This window comes from Zingiber officinale, chromosome 1A, assembly GCF_018446385.1.
Source record: "Zingiber officinale cultivar Zhangliang chromosome 1A, Zo_v1.1, whole genome shotgun sequence".
Taxonomy (NCBI): domain Eukaryota; kingdom Viridiplantae; phylum Streptophyta; class Magnoliopsida; order Zingiberales; family Zingiberaceae; genus Zingiber; species Zingiber officinale.
This window is the reverse complement of record NC_055987.1, coordinates 121,409,681-121,427,263: the sequence shown is the minus strand read 5'-3', so window position 1 is coordinate 121,427,263 and position 17,583 is coordinate 121,409,681. Positions and strand designations below refer to the sequence as shown.

Below are 17,583 nucleotides of genomic sequence, written 5' to 3'. Positions count from 1 at the left end.
CAGGAGAAAATTATGAATACATAGAAACTTATTTCATTAAATTCCGAGATCTCTAGGTTCGTATTTAGGCCTTCCGAATGATATTTATTTTATTTTTTCATTTTTTTAATTCTGGGACGAATCCTGGATTTGTCCCAGATTTTGGAACGAATTCCTGGATTCGTCCCAGATTTTGGGACGAATTCTTGGATTCGTCCCAGATTTTGGGACAAATCCAGGATTCGTCCCAAATTTAAAAAAATTTAAAAATAAAAGAAAAATTAATCGGAGACACTAAATATGAACCTAGAGATGTCGGAATTTCATGAAACAAGTTTCTATGGGTTCCTAATTTTGTAATAATCATAAATAAATCCTCATTCATAATTTTAACCTAATATATTTAGTGTAGTGATTTTTTAAACCAAATTCTTTAAATTCAAGTTAAAAAATCACAACACTCAAAATATTAGGGTAAAATTATAGATGAGGACATTTTTACAATCAGGAGAAAATTAGAAACTCATAGAATCTTGTTTCATAAAATTCTGACATCCGTAGGTATATATTTAAAGTTTTAGACACATATTCAAACATACGTTAAACGCTAACATACTTAATTAACATTAAACTATCTATGTTTCACTATATATGGACCTAGAGATGTCAGAATTTCATGAAACAAATTTCTATGTGTTCATAATTTTTTGGTGATGTTAAAAATATCCTCATCCATAATTTTAACATATTATATTGACTGTGGTGAATTTTTTATTAAGAATTAGGTCATATTCGTGTTAAAAAATCACCACACTCAATATATTAGGTTAAAATTTAGAATTAGTATATTTTTATGATCAGGAGAAAATTATGAATGCATAGAAACTTGTTTCATTAAATTCCGAGATCTCTAGGTCCATATTTAGGCCTTCGGAATGATATTTATTTTATTTTTTATTTTTTTTAAATCTGGGACGAATCCTGGATTCGTCCCAGATTTTGGGACGAATTCCTGGATTCGTCCCAGATTTGGGGACGAATTCCAGGATTCGTCCCAAATTTTGGGACGAATCCAGGATTCGTCCCAGATTTAAGAAAATTAAAAAAGAAAAGAAAAATTAATCGGAGACACTAAATATGGACTTAGAGATGTCGGAATTTCATGAAACAAGTTTCTATGGATTCCTAATTTTTTCCTAATCTCAAAAATATCCTTATCCATAATTTTAACATATTATATTGACTGTGGTGAATTTTTTATTAATCATTAGGTCATATTCGTGTTAAAAAATCACCACACTCAATATATTAGGTTAAAATTCAGGATTAGGATATTTTTATGATCAGGAGAAAATTATGAATACATAGAAACTTATTTCATTAAATTCCGAGATCTCTAGGTTCGTATTTAGGCCTTCCGAATGATATTTATTTTATTTTTTCATTTTTTTAATTCTGGGACGAATCCTGGATTTGTCCCAGATTTTGGAACGAATTCCTGGATTCGTCCCAGATTTTGGGACGAATTCTTGGATTCGTCCCAGATTTTGGGACAAATCCAGGATTCGTCCCAAATTTAAAAAAATTTAAAAATAAAAGAAAAATTAATCGGAGACACTAAATATGAACCTAGAGATGTCGGAATTTCATGAAACAAGTTTCTATGGGTTCCTAATTTTGTAATAATCATAAATAAATCCTCATTCATAATTTTAACCTAATATATTTAGTGTAGTGATTTTTTAAACCAAATTCTTTAAATTCAAGTTAAAAAATCACAACACTCAAAATATTAGGGTAAAATTATATATGAGGACATTTTTACAATCAGGAGAAAATTAGAAACTCATAGAATCTTGTTTCATAAAATTCTGACATCCGTAGGTATATATTTAAAGTTTTAGACACATATTCAAACATACGTTAAACGCTAACATACTTAATTAACATTAAACTATCTATGTTTCACTAAATATGGACCTAGAGATGTCGGAATTTCACGAAACAAGTTTCTATGGATTCCTAATTTTTTCCTAATCTCAAAAATATCCTCATCCATAATTTTAACATATTATATTGACTGTGGTGAATTTTTTATTAAGAATTAGGTCATATTCGTGTTAAAAAATCACCACACTCAATATATTAGGTTAAAATTTAGAATTAGTATATTTTTATGATCAGGAGAAAATTATGAATGCATAGAAACTTGTTTCATTAAATTCTGAGATCTCTAGGTCCATATTTAGGTCTTCGGAATGATATTTATTTTATTTTTTATTTTTTTTAAATCTGGGACGAATCCTAGATTCGTCCCCAAATTTGGGACGAATTCCTGGATTTTAAGAAAATTAAAAAAGAAAAGAAAAATTAATCGGATACACTAAATATGGATCTAGAGATGTCGGAATTTCATGAAACAAGTTTCTATGGATTCCTAATTTTTTCCTAATCTCAAAAATATCCTTATCCATAATTTTAACATATTATATTGACTGTGGTGAATTTTTTATTAATCATTAGGTCATATTCGTGTTAAAAAATCACCACACTCAATATATTAGGTTAAAATTCAGGATTAGGATATTTTTATGATCAGGAGAAAATTATGAACGCATAGAAATTTGTTTCATTAAATTCCGAGATCTCTAGGTCTATATTTAGGCTTTTCGAATAATATTTATTTTATTTTTAAATTTTTTAAAATCTGGGACGAATCCCGGATTCGTCCCAGATTTTGGGACGAATTCCTGGATTCGTCCCTGATTTTTGGGACGAATTCTGGATTCGTCCCAGATTCTGGAACGAATCCAGAATTCGTCCCAGATTCTGGAACGAATCCAGAATTCGTCCCAGAATTTGGGACGAATCCTAGATTCGTCCCAGATTCTGGAACGAATTTTGCAACGAAAATATTGTTTGTTGGCAATTTGCGATGAAATTTTTTTGTTGCAGATTTCGTTTCTAATTTGGGTCAAATTTTATATTTGTTGCCAAAATTGTTGCAATTTTGGGACGAAAAATTTTCGTCCCAAACTTTCGTCCCTAAATTATTGTTTTTTTGTAGTGGTATACAGTCGATCGACTATTAGGTCGGTCAGATTAACTATAGAAGACAACATTGTTAGGGAATCGCAACAACTCATTAGAGAATAACAACTACTTGTCATAAAATATTCTACTGCTATAACATATACGTGCGATGAAACCTTCCTCAAAGGGTGGCTATACATTTTCCTTCATCCAACATTCTAACAACATATTTTCTCAACTGTCTCATTGATGACAAAAGTTATAAAAAATGATTTATATACCGATAATGAAAGATTCCTCGGAGGATAGTTGCACATTTTTTAGACTGTATATCTTCCATCACCAGATATATTCTGATATTAAATATTGCCTATCATCTCATTATTACGAAGATTATGAGAGATAGCATAAAAGTGAGGGTTCTCTCCGTTGATGAGATACGCAAAAAACGTCCTCATGGTTTACAATTGCGCATATTTCATCTCGATATTTTACTCAACCATCATACTGATTAAGCGTCGGATGATCTACACTAGGAATCCATTCTTGATTTTCATTCTAAAGTTCCTTTTGTCTTCTCTCTGATGTGTGTGTATAGAAGATAAATGAGCCCTTTTTTCTCTCTGTTCTTTGTTAACAACAGAATCGAACCGAACCGAATTAATCGAATTGAACCGAACCGAATTTTTTATAAACAAATCGAACCGAACCGATTTTTGATAAAAACTGAACCAAACTGAACCAAATTTTCAATAAAACCAAACAAACCGAACCGAACAAACTGAATAAATCGATTTTTTCTAAAAATTTAGTTTGGCTTAATAAAAATTTGGTTCGGTCTAAAATTTATGGTGTAAAAACCCGATTTGGTACAAAAATTCGGTCTATTCGATTAATCGGTTTAACCGAATAAAAAATTCAAAATCGAACCCGAACCGAATTAACCGAATTTTTTTAAAAAAAACAAATTTTTTTTTGAAAACCGAATTTCTGAATAAATCGAACCGAATTTTTAAATTCAATCGATTTAGTCAGTTTATTCAGTTTAATCGAACTTTTTTTCAGCCCTAATCGTATCCAATATACCATCTCGTTGGACCAGATCAGTATGTATTTATGATTATTTGGCTAAACACATAATTTGAATTACTCGTCCAATAAATGTGATAGCGATTAACCATAGATTGGATGACTAAATTAGTATAATATTCAAATTTAAGATAAGTTTCACAATGTTTAAGTTTTATTTTCTGTGCTTGTCTTAGCACGTGGTTGCTGACTGCCAACGGTCTAACCGCCTGGACCGCCACAGCATTTGTATGCTTAATAGACAAGAAACCGAAGCGGTTTAAATAAGGAAATGGTTTGACAGTTGTGTCTCAACATTTGTTTATCAGTTTTAATTTTGGACATTTGATTATCTTTACCCTTCAATCAATCTACTATTTTATAATACTAAGATAGATGTTGCATTTGAATTACATGATTCTGTTTTTTTTTTAAATATTAATAAAAGAAAAGAGTCGACTGATTAGTGAAGGTGATTATATTAGATTGATTAATTCGACCAGTCAAGGCAGTTTGGTTAGGACAATGAATTTGGATAGATTTTAATTTGGATGATCTAATGGCTTAGCTTAGTCAACTTGCTTAGAGTCCACTTGACCCACTCAAATACAAGAACCAATAAATATTTATTTTGTAAATATTAAAATAATTTATTAAAGCCCAAGTGATTTAATTTTGTGAAAAGCTAAAAAAAATAAATTAGATGAGTAAAAAAGCAAAGAAACATAAAGAAATTTTAAGTATAGGAATTTAGAAAGTGGATTCTTTATCAAATTTCCGGCGTAGGCGGCGAGCTCTGGTATAGCTGACCAGGACACACTCGTAAATCATAAGCCAACCTGACGGTTTTCTTCTAGATCCCAGTTGGTGAAAGAGACAAAAGCAATAAATACACCAAATCAAGCCCAATGTGAACATATTTAATCCTAAGACCAAGGTCGAGAAATTCAACGTAATAGCTCCAGTCGAGTGGATACCTGAACAAAACAGGTATAACATGATATTCAGCATGTGTAATAACTGATGTCTCATGACCATTTATATTAATAATTAATAGTTATTCATAATTTATTTTCTTCGAATTAATTTAGAGATAAATTAATAGAGACATTGAGATAAACGAATTCTTTTTACCATGTGATTTTAATTATTACGTGCCTGCTCTCCTAGCTAAGAAGAAGATGATTCAGTTAAAGTTAATAAGTCCGTAATTTATTTTCTTCTAAGTTTATGGGATCGTGGTGACAATTTTATTTTTGTTTGTTTTTTTGCCAAAATTCAACGTCATAATTTTAAACACGGTCCCTCTTTTTCACATTATTACTATTATAGATATTAAAATAATAAAAAAACTTGAATGCAATTATCAATCGGTTCTATCGGAATTAGAATTAACTATGGAGTTAATTTTATCAAAGACACAATTAAATTAACTAATTAAAATAAAATAAAATAAAATGTTAAGGTTCCTTGCCTAAAATTATTTAGAGCCAATTTTTAATTTTCTAAAACTTCACCCTTTTGAATAAAAATTATAATTATTATTTTTGTAATTTATTCATTATCTAAAATAACTAATTTTTATTATTTTTTAGTAGTTATCGTCCTCACAAATCCAAAGATAATTTATCTAATGTTAAATTTCTCTCAAATAATTAATAAAATTCGTCTGACCTTTTGGATCAGGTTAGTTAGCTTGTTGACAAGTTAACGACTTAGAACGGAAGGAGAATGGCGGGATACACAATGATCTGTATTCCGTCATGCTCCTTCTGTTCAAAGTCGTTAACTTAATTATCATGTTTAGATATAAATTATCAATTACTAATTTAATAATATGGGTCCACGACGGGGACGACGTAATTCACGACATGAGGCACGACGAGGAGGTGTTTTCATGAGTAGCCCTATTTTAAATTTAAGTATTTAACCACTCTAATCTATCGGTAAAATTTACATCTTAAAAGGTTGAATGAAAATTAATATATATTATTCGTAATTTGTATTGTATATTATATATATTATCAAATAATAATAAATAAAATAATACCATATTTTTTTAAAAAAATATTTTAAAATAAAAATATAAGAATTAAAGAATTAAGAACAATTATATATATATATATATATATATATATATATATATATATATATATATATATATATATATATATATATATATATATATACTCTATAGGACGAATTGTAGAGATGTGTGGATGAGTGTAATTATATTTTACTATAATAAAAAAATTAATATTTGCTTGTGGGATAATGGTACAGTGATAGAACACCTTCTCGATTTATTAGGCATTTAATGATTGAGTTACAACTTTAATTAATGGATAATTTTTTTTAATAGATGATTGACTTAAGAACGCTAGGTTAATAGATTGTCCGCTTCGAACACTTACCAAGTTATCCTAATAATTTATAAAAAATTTTATGAAATTAGATCAATCATCTTTAAATTAATCGGCGTAAGTGAATACATGATATCAATTAAAAAAATAAAAATATGAAAATTAACACTTAGATATATTATTAAGTTAATATTTATCTGTCTTTAACTAATTTATTATAAAAATTATTTTGAACACTTTTGAATTTAAAAATTACAATGAAATATCTATATATTCAACAAATGTGATGGCGACTAATTAAAGGTTGGATGAGTAAATGAGTATAATATTCGAATATAAGACAGGACACACAATGTGTGGTTAGTTTTTTTTTTTCCTTGTCTATGCATGCTTCATCGTCTTAGTTTGGATAGGCCAATGAGTTTTGGATAGATTTTAATTTGGATGATTTCCTTGCTTGACTTAGTTGACTTGCCTAGTCAACATTTTACTCAACCAATTATGAAGAAGCAATAAGTATTTATTTTATATTAATTTAAAAAATTGTTATAATTAAATATTTTTCTTTACAAAATATTCGCTCTTAGTAAATATTAATTTATCGATATTTTTTTCCATCTCATTAATAATATTATAACCCAAGTGATTTAATTTTGTGAAAAGCTAAAAAATCTTAGATGATTGAAAAAGTAAAAAAAAAACATAAAGAAGTTGTATTCCTTATCGGGAGTCTGCAACGCTGGACTAATGAATGGCGTGCGAGTAATTTTCAATTTATCCTCAAGTTTTAATCATGGGAATTTAGGAAGTGGGGTCTTTAGTAAGTTTCCAGAACTAGAGGCACGGTTGAGAAATTTTGCAAAAAGAAAATAGAAATATGGTAGAGGACGCCACAACTTTATCAGTTGAGTTTTTCTTTGAGATCCAAGTTGGTGAAAGACACTGACGATAACTTATAAATTATAAGTACACACTGACCAGTTTTCCAAAGGCACGATTAATTAACTATGAAATTCAAAAACTATAAATGGACCCGATAGTCTCTCATTCCAAGTGCCTGTCTTGGTTTCGTTTGTGAAATTTCTTTCGGGGTATTTCGGCTCAGTTCTTCCTCCTCTGCAGCCATGCAGGCCAATTTCTTGCTCGTCGCCATTTGCGTCGCCTTCTACTTTTTCTCCTCCTCCTCAGCCTCCTGCTGGAACGCGGTGGGAATCTACTTCGACCTCTTCGCGATCTTCCTGACCGCTGTGGAGCTTTTGTTCCTAGACCTTTGGGCCGTTGATCCCGCGCGCAGGGCGCGTGCCGCCTCTTCGCTGCTGGTGCCTCTCATCCTCGCCTTTGACTCCTGCGCCGTGCTCTTCGACGGCGCCAGCGGCTTGGACCTTTACTTCCACGCCTACCTGCTCTTCCTCGCCAGCGTGGTGGCCGTGTTCGCTCGCGTCTGCGTCGCCGAGGGCCGTGCCGGCGCCGCCCCCGTTGCCACCGCCGCTCTGTTCATTTTCCTCTTCCTCAAACTCGGAGCCGCCGTTGTCTTTTCCTGTTACGCCACTGAAGGGATCGACGGCGGCGATGCCGACTTGCCACAATTCGTTCTCCTCGCCGCCGGCGCAATGTTCACTTTGGCGTATCAGTGATCCTTGAAATCCGTATGCTCTATATATTCCTCTTAATATGTAAGTGATATATTGTTTGTTTGTGTGCCTTCCTTTCTTTCATCCTGGGATTGTGTGCCTTTCTTTCTGTGTGTCTTACTCTTAATAGAAAGGGTTTTATATTTCGCGTAATACACTTCTCCCTTGTTTAAATCGGCTCATTTGTTGAAGCTTTTTAACCATTGACACCGGCAAACTTTTTGGGTGTGCCTTCCTCTGGGGCACTGCCGTTGCTGACCAGCCGCTATAGCACCGCCGCCGGCCGACATCGGAAGCCACTAGCCTATGCATTTAATTAAATAAATTTTTAAAAATACAAAATTAAAATTACAACCCATGATCTTGCGATTAAATAAACAATCAATTAGCCAGAAACCCCCCTCCCCCCGGATCCAAACCCTTGCCGGGGCCTCGCCTCCGATCGACGATGGAGGCGGCCTCTCTCTCTGCCGATCGCGCCGCCCTGGAGCCCTCCTGCGCCCGCACCTTCATCAAATCGATCGTGGTCCGCGCCGCCCCGACGAGCTCGTCGGCCGGAAGGTCGTCGTGGGTTGGTGGGTCAAGACGGGGCGAGAGCAGGGAAAGGGTTCTTTTGCATTCCTCGAGCTCAACGACGGCTCCTGCCTCGTGAACCTCTAGGTGATCGTCGACGCGGCGGTGTTCCCGTGTCGCGGCTCGTGCCCACCGGCACCTCCGTCCTGGTCGAGGGCGAGCTCAAGAAGCTGCCTGAGGGCGCCAAGCAGAGCGTCGAGCTCAGGGTGGAGAAGGTTCTCGAGGTCGACCCTGTGGATCCGGCCAAGTATCCGATCCCCAAGTCGTGGCTTACTCTCGAGTTCCGTCGTGACTTTGTCCACCTCCACGCCAGCACCAACACGGTACTAAAAATTTCGTCTTCTTTAAAATATGTCTTCTTTTCTTCGTCACATGCTTTCAAGTTTATATACTCGAACCACTCGAGTGCATTGATTTAAACTCATGATTTTGCATGTTTTCGATATCATCGTATTCGGCGGAAGGCTCCATTTTTTCCCTTCACATCCCCTCTTTCTTTTGATATCGTTTGATAATGTTTTATGTTCTTCTTTACTGACTAGAGTATCTCGTTATTCTTGTTATTTTTTGCCCTAAACTTGTTGCAGATATCTGCAATTGCTCGAATTCCAGATGAGTTGGCCTATGCAATCCATACGTTCTCCATGAAAAATGGATTTCGTTACATACACACTCCTATAATCACTCCAAGTGATTGTGAAGGAGCTGGCGATATGTTCCAGGTTCCCACACTCTTTAGTGATGCTGAAACAGTAGAGAAAGTGTTGCAAAGGAATCCTCCACCATCTGAATAAGCTTAGTTTTTTAGGCCTGGAGATCCGAAGACAAGACAAGTGGTATCAAAGTCTACCAACCTTGAAACCGAAGTACCATACGACCTAAACACTTCCAACATGACAAACCCCACAGCCAGAGCACCACCAAACTTTAACGGTCAAAATTATGTCATGTGGATCGAGAAGATGAAAACCTTTTTGAAAGGTGTTGACTTCTAGAGCTCGATAGTCTGATGTATCTCCTATCGAATTGAGAGAGAACCCGACCGTACAGCAACAATAGTTCTATGCCGAGGGGAACACCAAGAGATACAAGGCGCTCAACATGATTCATGCAGCTGTATCAGAGACAATTTTAACAAGAATTTTGGACTGTGAAGCAACAAAAGGCGCATGGGATAGGTTGAGCGAGGAGTTTCAAGGAAGTATCAAGGCGAGACAAATGTAAGTCTTGAACTTGAGACGGGAATTCAAGTTGATAAGAATGACAGAGGTGGAAGCGGTTAAAGATTTTGTCGATAGACTAATGAAAGTAGTTAATCAAATTAGACTACTTCGAGAGTCTATGCCGGACAGAAGAGTTGTTGAGAAAGTGTTGGTGAGCTTGCCAAAGAAGTTTGAATCAAAAATTTCTTCTCTAGAAGACTCGTGTGACTTATCGCAATAAGTCTTGCCGAGCTGGTGAACTCCCTACAAGTGGTTGAATTGAGGAAGGAGAATAGAATTGGCCGAGCGACCAAGACGACATTGGTGGCTAAATTCAAAGGCAAGGCGTTCAAGGATAAATTCAACAAAAAGAAAGGAGATTGGAGAGAAAAGAATGAAGATGCCGAACGGATCTACTGATCGGATATGTTGTGTTCCAAGTGTAACATAAAGGGACACTCGGTGAAATTTTGCATAAGCAAGTCTGCAAAATGTTATAACTGCTATAAGCTAGGCCATTTCACCATAAACTGTAGAAGTAAATCTCAACCCCCAGATCAAAGGGATGATCAGGAGGATGAGGAAATAGCCTTGATGGCTAAAATAGAAGTGAATGAGACTACAGTGGCTGTACACATCACATGACGCCTAACAGATTGTTGTGCGATAATGTTCACCCGTGCAGTTGCGTGCGAGTGAGAATGGGTGATGGAAAGCTGGTTCGTGTGCAAGTTCAATTCGTGAGTTTCAATAGAGAGTTATAATTTCAACAAGAGCTTATTTTGTTCTCACCTTTCTCTCTACACCTCCTAAACACTTAACCTCAACCTCCGTTCCTTCCAACAGTCTCACTGCTAAAAGCATTAAAAGCTAGCAAGGATGAGATTGTTTCTTCCATAGCTGAACTCAACAAAGCAAAGGAAAATGTGTCGAAGCTTGAAGAAAGATTTAATTTGAAACCTGGGCTTCCTCAGAAGGATGGGAAGATTGACTATGCATGAGAGTTTTTTGGACGCCAAGATTTTCTTAGGGTATCTGGGTGGCTTCAGGTTGAGACATATGCTTACGCCCTCAGTAATGTCTATACCTTTGGGCCAACTATTTGAGCAGAACATTCCCACGCATCACGGCATTTGGCTGAATTTTGGATGGTTGAGCTAGAGATAGCATTTGCTAATCTAGAGGTACTATATTGCTTATTCTGTTATTCTAGCAATATGAGACTGGCGTTGATGCAGCCTCGTACAAGTCAATAGCGTTTTATGCGAATCTGGTATTCGGTTTTTACTTTCTTCATGGCGACTAAACAAAAAGCACAGCTTTTGAGGTCTATATTTCCTGAAATTTCATGTTATTCCCTCATTATAGTTATCTTAACTACAGGATGATATGAATATGTAAAATTTCTTTGTCAATGGTTACTTGAAAATTGTTGGGAAGACATGCAATTTATGGTCAAAAACTATGATAAGACAGGTATAGAACATTTGAAGCTTGTTTCATCTATGCCATTTGAGCACATCTCATACACTAAGGATGTGCAACTTCTATCCGATGTGACAGACAGGAAGTTTGAGAACAAGGTGGAGTGAGGAGTAGATCTAGCATCTGAGCATGAAAGGTATGAGTAAAGTAGCATATTTATTTGTCTTGGAAATTTCAGGATTTGAGGGGCTGATGATCTTTTGGAATATTCAGTTATTTGAGAGAGATGATATTCAAGAAACCCGTAATTGTATATAACTATCCACAAGGTATTAAAGCATTTTATATGAGGCTCAATGATGACCAAAAGACAATAGCAGCTATGGACGTGCTTGTGCCCGAGGTATGGCATTTGACTGATGTTGTATAGTAGCCAGAGTGAAAATTTTCTTCTGGTGTCTTGTTGCATCCATCTGTATGATTCAAAATTCTACTTTCTTCTTGATTTGTGTTATTGATTCAAGTTCTACTTTCTTATTGATTTGTGTTATTGATTCAAGTTCTGAAAGTTCAACTGCTGCAATCTTGTTCTACAGCCTTTAAAATTCTTGTTTGTAGGTTGGTGGGCTGACTCGAGGAAGCCAAAGAGAGGAACGTTTAGACATTCTTGTAAAACGGTATAAATAACTAAATTGAAGCTACAAGGTTCATGTGTTTCCTTTCCACTATCTGCTAGTCTTATAAACTGAACTCTTGGAAATTCAAAAGGTTGCTTAAATTTAGGATGCACATCTAAATTTCTCTCTCCCCATCTCGTCTTTCCAACGCCAAACAGAATTATGAAAGAAACCAAGTTAAACTATGTTTGTGCCGTCAAGTGTATACAAGTTAAAAGGTCTGTGTTTCCTGTTTTAGCTGTGAATGGATTCACATGTTCGGAAATAGTGTTATTCATGTTCTGAACATCCTTGTAGTCAGCTCTTTGACTTGTTCTATATTTTGTTCTTTTTGTGTAAATTATATCTTGACTGATTTTATCTATTCCCTATGAATCGAAGATGCAGGGTTGCTCCTTGAGCCTTATGAATGGTACCTTGAGATCTGCCGTTTTGGCACCAAACACAGTGGGTTTGGCTTAGGGTTTGAGCGTATGGTTCTTGTTCCTGTCGGGAATATGAAAAAATGGAACTATTGGAATGACGTATCTAGAATATTGATCGCATCTCCATGATCCGGAGGGTGAGTTGTCTTCTATGTTGACCAAGTCATCGGAAGATCCCCGGTCAACGCTACCTGCAGCCAGCGACCGGATTGCCCCGGTCTCTGGTACCCCGATGCTCGAGGCGGATCCCACGAACATATAAGAGGCCGAACAATGGTAGAACAACTAAATAAATACAAGATAAGTACAGGGACGTACCCTGGCCTCGGGAAGGGGGGAGGGGCGCCCTTGGATGGGACGCTGGTCGAGTTGTCATGACCCGAAAGAACTGATGACTCTGATCAGGCTGAGAGCTAGATCTCACGGCGAGGAGCCGAATGCGGTGGCAAGAAACCGGATGCTATGTCGGCACGCAGGCCGGACTATGACATTGGCACGCAGGTCGGGATAAGATATCGACACGCAGGTCGGGATATAATATTGACACGTAGGCCAAGATGTGAAACATCACACAAGTCAGGACATAATATAATGACAACGAGGGCTCGAAGGCCCGATCAACTTCGGAATCATACGACATGAGCATATCAGATATCGGACCGACACTGGAAGTGTACGATAGGGTGTATCGGATGTCGGATCGACTTTAGATGCGTATGATGCTGCGGATCGAGAGCCGGAGTGTCGGATCACCGGCTTTGAGATGCCGGCAGCAGCGTCAATGGCAGGGGACTGGTCCCCGTGGGTTATGGAGTGAATGACAACGCTGGAAGACAAAGAGATGACCGGCGGCATGCCTGACCGGTGATGATAGTCACGGCTGCGAAGAAGAGATGGAGAAGGCGTGCGAAGAAGGGGGAAGCATGGCTATGGCAACAGACTGGAACGCTGGAACAAGGGCGGTGTCGGCGCATGGTGGCTACCGGCGAAGGGCACTGCAGCGCATGGAGGCTGCTGGCAAAGGGCGCTGCAGCACGTGGAGGCTGCCGGCGAAGGGAGGAGGAAGAGATGGCAGCAGGAGGTGGCATGAGGGAAAGTGGCTCCAAGGCGGCGTTGGCGGCTAGAGGCTCCAATCTAGTTACGAAGCCGGCAGTTGCCTAGACACGGGAGAGAGAGAAGTCGGAGCATAAAGAGGAGATCGTCGAGAGGAGAGTCCTCCGTGACGAGGACGGCGTCGACGTCATCTATTGCCGTTTATTGGAGGCGCGTGAGGTCCTTGCGACGGCGACGTAATCTAGTGAGAGAGCGAAGCCGAGAGAGGAGAAGGAAGGGGTGGTGGCTGGAGGTGTCTTTCGGCGAGAGGAGGAGAGAGGAAGAGGTGGCTCGCCGGTGATGAAGGAGGGGGCGACGAAGGCAGCTCCGACGTCCTCCGCTCTGTCTGCGGCGGCGGCAGAAGAAGACCACGAAGAAGCCGCCCCCCCTCCCCCCCCCCCCCCCCCCCCAATAGTGCTCCCACTTCCTCCTTACAACCCTATACCATGAAAAGACCACCCTACCCCTCCTCTCTTTCTCTTAATTTCTCCTCTACCCCTCCAGCCATATCCGTATCACAAGCCTCCCCCTCAAGTCTAGTCGAAGGAAGCGGAAGTCCGACTGACTAGACCAAACCTGATGTAAAACAGAATCAGATCACCGGACTCGTCTTATAACATCGAATGAGGAGCTACAGCAATGCTGGGCAGGAAATCAAGCAATATCGAGGAGACTGTCGGCCAATGCCAAGCAAGGTGATTAGGCGATTAGATGAAAAACAAGTGTCAGCCAAGCGATAAAAAACAATGTCGAGCCAAGCGAGGGATCGAGCAAATGCCGAGTGGGACCGAGTGATATCGAGCAAACGATTAGGCGATGCTGGGGAGAGCGATCGGGTGCGATCGAGCAAATGATCAAGTGATATTGATCCAGTGGCTACGAAAATGCCGAGCGAGCGACCGAAAGAGTGCCATCCAGGTAGTGGAGATAATGCTGATCAGATAGAAAGATGGGTGATCGAGCCGAGTGCGCGATCGAGAAGATGCCGATCAGGCAACCAAAAAAATGTGAACCGAGTAATCAAGAAAGCGTCGCGCGAGAGATGGTAGCGATGTCGAGTGAACTACGAGAAATAATACCAAGTCGACGACCGGACCGATGCCGGGCGAGCGACAAAACATTAAGTGGGCGACATGTAAAATGATAGCCAATCGAGCAACACGCGGGATGCGGAACAGACTGAGCGAAAAAGTGTCGACCGAGGTAGTCGGAAGAATGCCGATCAGGTGGAGAGACGTTGGGTAAGCGAGTAAGAGCATGCGCCCGCGAAAATGCTAACCGAGGGATCAGGAGAATGTCGTTCGAGCCACCAAAACATACCAGTCGAATGGCCGTAAAATGTGATCGGACGACCCAACAATGTCAACCAGGTGACCATAAAATTTTGACCGGGCGAACGAGCGGGCAATGCCGAGCGGGCGATCGAGAAAGTGTCAACCCATCGATCGTAAAATACTGACTAGACCATCTAGAGAATGTCAAGCGTTCGACCTAGTTCCAGTGTGTGGTCGAACATACGACTACAAGAGTGCTAAACGTGTGGCCTAGAGAATGTCGACCGGGCGATCATAAAATGCTGACCTAGCAATCGAGTACTGAGTGGGATGTTGCCGAATGGGATAGTGAAAATCACAACGTCGGTGTCTCGAGTGGGTGCGAGGCTCATGCGGCCGAAGGGCATGGAACCCATAGGATACCCTGGTCTGAGACCAGTGAAGATACTTCAGCCCTAGACCAGTGGTGATCCGATGGTCCAAGATCAGTGGAGATACTCCTGTCCGAGATCATTGGAGATAGCTCAACCCCGAACGGGGAAGATGAATGCTCTGATAAGATGGACTGTGACCAGTGAAAATCGCTCGACCCCGAATAGGGGAGATAAGAGAATCCACTAAGCTGGTTCGTGACCAATGAAGATCGCTCGACCATGAACGGGGGAGATAGAATATATGATATGATGGTCAGCGACCAGTGAAGATTGCTCGACCCCGAACGGGGGAGATAGGAGATATGATATATGACGATCGCTCGACCCCGAACGGGGGAAATAGGAGCTATGATATGCTGATCTGTGACCAATGAAGACCGCTCGACCTCGAACGGGGGAGATGGAATATCTGATATGCTAGTCCGCGACCAGTGAAGACCGCTCGACCCCGAACAGGGAAGATAGGAGATCCAATATGTGACGATCGTTCGACCCCGAACAGGGGAGATAGGAGCTATGATATGCTGATCTGTGACCAATGAAGATCGCTCTATCCCGAACGGGGGAGATAGAATATCTGATATGCTGGTCCATGACCAGTGAAGACTGCTCGACCCAGAACGGGGGAGATAGGAGATCTGATATGTGATGATCGCTCGACCCCGAACGAGGGAGATAAGAGCCATGATATGCTGATCTGTGACTAATGAAGACCGCTCGACCCTAAACGGGGGAGATAGAATATCTGATATGCTAGTTCGCGACCAGTGAAGATAGCTTGACCCCGAACGGGGGAGATAGTGTTGGTGCGGTTAGCACTAACGGTCTAACTCAAGTTTTAATAAATGACAAAATAGGTTAAGTTAGTTTCGTTGTTATCTAACACTCTGACCGAGTGTGTAGGAGAAGCTCAAATAGGTCGACGGGTTGATTTGATGTCTGGCACGAAGCCTAGCTAGGTCGACGGGTCGACGGATAGATGGCACGAAGTCCAAACGGGTCGATGGGCTGACCGAACGTTTGGCACGAAGTCCAGCTAGGTCAACAGGCTGACCAGATAGCTGGTAGAAGCCCAGACGGGTCGAAGGGCTGATCGGACGTCTGGCAGGTAAGTGGAGGTAAGTCACTGGAGGGGAGTGGCTGTGAGGACACGTTCCCGGGAAGGGAACTTAGGCGTCGATCTGACTTATAACCATTTCGAAAATCCAAGTCGAGATTTTGACTAGATTCCGGTCTCGAGGAGACATAATCTAATTAATATTCTGTTTAATTTTAAATTGTGCTAATACTCTGTGTTGCAGGATATATCTTATATTTGCCTCCGGACTAACGTTTTCTTGCAGGAAGGAATCTGCTAAAAACTAAGGGTTCGGGCGCCCGGGAGGGATCCGGGCACCCGAAGGTGAAAAATTATCCTCATCGTCATTTCGCCTCGTGGAGCTCACTGGTTGGCTCGGCTACGTCATAATCAGGGCGCCCTGGAGGTTCTAGGCGTCCCGAATCTCCTATATAAAGAGGGTCAAGGTTGAAGATCCAACATCAACTCAAAGTTTACTCTTTTGTGCTCCTGCGACGCTGCGAAAAGATCTCCGACAAAGTTTTTTCTTTCCTGTCTTATTTTTATAATTATCAGTTTCTCTTTTACTACATAATTTCTGTACTTAGTTTGTAATAAGTTTTCGAATTATTAGAGATTGTCCATCGAAAGCACCCTTGTGTGCGGGCCTTGGAGTAGGAGTCGCCAAAAGCTCCGAACCAAGTAAATCCTTGTGTTCTCTTTGGCTTGTTTACTTTTTCGCTGTGCTTACTCTACGATTTTTTTTTAAAATCGCTATTCACCCCCGCTCCCCCCTCTAGCGAAATTCTACGGTCCAACAAGTGGTATCAGAGCAGGTACTGCTATGATTTGGTGCAACCACCAATCAGATAGGGGTGAAACCTTTTTTCTTTTTTTTTTCGATTTTCAAATTTTCGAAATCTTCCAAACTAGTACTATTACCTTTTCGAAAAAAAAATTTCGTCGCAATCAATCTGAATTGGTGCAACACCAATTCAATTCTTAAATTACTTCTATCTTATCCTGCACTATTAATCCAAGACCTAGTCTTGGGACGTTCTTTTGTCTATTTTTTTCTTATGTGCAAGATGTCTCAAATTGAAGGCTTAAGCACAATATGTCCTCCCCTATTCAACGGGGATGACTTTCCATACTGGAAGAAGTGGATGGAGGTCTACCTGAAGACGGACTTCGACTAATGGTTCAGCGTCACAAAAGGCTACAGAGCACCAGTTGACAACTCCGGAATTCCATTGGACCCGGAACAGTGGACTCCGGACATGAAAAGGAAAGCATCAACACACTACAAGGCACTCAACACGTTGCAATGCGGACTGACAAAAGAAGAGC

At 39.5% G+C, this 17,583-nt stretch overlaps 1 pseudogene; it reads left to right on the top strand.

Annotated features, from left to right (window-relative positions):
• The first annotated feature begins 8,522 nt into the window (after positions 1-8,522).
• LOC122002307 lies at positions 8,523-12,041 on the top strand (annotated as a pseudogene).
• The last annotated feature ends 5,542 nt before the right edge of the window (positions 12,042-17,583 follow it).